The sequence below is a fragment of the Elephantulus edwardii genome, unplaced genomic scaffold (genome assembly GCF_000299155.1).
Source record: "Elephantulus edwardii isolate Elephantulus edwardi_28Jun2011 unplaced genomic scaffold, EleEdw1.0 scaffold00066, whole genome shotgun sequence".
NCBI lineage: Eukaryota > Metazoa > Chordata > Mammalia > Macroscelidea > Macroscelididae > Elephantulus > Elephantulus edwardii.
Window position 1 is genome coordinate 1,668,710 of NW_006399816.1, and position 1,627 is coordinate 1,670,336.

The 1,627-nt window shown below is 43.1% G+C and overlaps 1 pseudogene across 1 annotated transcript; it reads left to right on the forward strand.

Moving 5' to 3' along the window:
- Positions 1-212: 212 nt before the first annotated feature.
- On the forward strand, positions 213-1,312 carry LOC102869580 (annotated as a pseudogene). The gene has a single exon (XR_438904.1). The product of XR_438904.1 is annotated as an adaptor-related protein complex 1 associated regulatory protein pseudogene (transcript).
- The last annotated feature ends 315 nt before the right edge of the window (positions 1,313-1,627 follow it).

Consider the following 1,627-nt stretch of genomic DNA (forward strand, 5'->3'; position numbering starts at 1 on the left):
CAGCCTGGCGCTTCTGCTCAGCGTGGTGGCGGCTGCTGGAGTAACAGCTGCCTTTGTTCAAAGGTCTTGTCCCTCCTGTCGCCCCAGCCCCTCACGTTGCCGCTCTCTCTCCAGTCTGCCCTCAGCTTGCCAGGCGCGGATGCGGCTGCCTGGCCTGGATTTAGGTTTCGCGCGGGAGGAGAAGAGGAGCAGCGGCGCCTGGGAGGCATGCGATGGGGAACTGCTGCTGGACGCAGTGCTTCGGGCTGCTCCGCAAGGAAGCGGGGTGGCTGCAGCGAGTAGGAGGCGGCGGAGGATCCAAGTATTTTAGAACATGCTCAAGAGGTGAGCATCTAACTATAGAGTTTGAGAATCTAGTAGAAAGTGATGAAGGAGAAAGCCCGGGAAGCAGTCATAGGCCTCTTACTGAGGAAGAAATTGTTGACCTAAGAGAGAGACGTTATGATTCTATTGCTAGGAAACAGAAAGATCTTGATATGAAAATCCAAAAGGAGTTAACCTTACAAGAAGAGAAGTTAAGAAGCTTTATACGCTGCACAGCGTGAAGCAGCCAGGGCAGCAAAGCAGTGAAGGTGCTTGAAGCAAGAAAAGCAGAGGGTTTTACAGCGATATCAACTTTCCAACAGTGGAGAATATCAAAGTTCAGGACCAGAAGATGACTTTGAATCTTGTTTGAGGAATATAAAGTCACAATATAAAGTTTTTCGAAGTAGTAGACTCTCATCTGATGCCACAGTTTTGACGCCAAATACTGAAAGCAGTTGTGATTTAATGACCAAAACAAAGTCAACTAGTGGGAATAATGACAGCACCTCCTTGGATCTGGAGTGGGAAGATGAAGAAGGAATGAATAGAATGCTTCCAATGAGAGAACGTTCCAAAACAGAGGAAGACATTCTCCGAGCTGCTCTTAGATATAGCGGCAAGAAGACTGGAAGTAATCCTACATCAGCCTCTGATGATTCCAACGGGCTAGAATGGGAGAATGATTTTGTCAGTGCTGAAATGGATGATAATGGTAATTCTGAATATTCTGGATTTGTAAATCCTGTATTAGAACTCTCTGATTCTGCCATAAAGCAATCTGATACAGATCAACAGAATCGGTAGGAAAAATTTGAGGACCATGTTTATCATTTATGACCAAATGTTAAAGTCCAACTAGAATGTATAAATGGTTATGCTGAGCCTTTTTGTGAAGGGGATGCAAGAAACCATGTTGTAAATGCTTATTAGAATGGAATAGGAATAATAGGATATATCTGAATTGCTTCAGAATTAAGTGCAATTTCATCGCCTGCCTTCTGCTTTTTAACACATTATTGATTAAAGTTATATTTACCTTCTGTTTTCTTCATAAAAAACAAAAACAAACAAAAAAAAACTGAGTGCTTAACATTGTACCATTAAGGTTCCTTATGTGTTTGCATTGGTAATGGCACAACGGTTAAGCCCTTCGCTGTTAACAAAAAAAGTCAGCAATTGGAATACACTAGATAGATACTCCCTGGAAGAAAGCTACCACAGTCTGCTTCCATAAAGATTACAGTCTTAGAAGCTCTATGGGCATGCACACCCATGTTTATTGGAGCTTTGCTCACAATAGCAAGGAGTTGGAAACAACCTA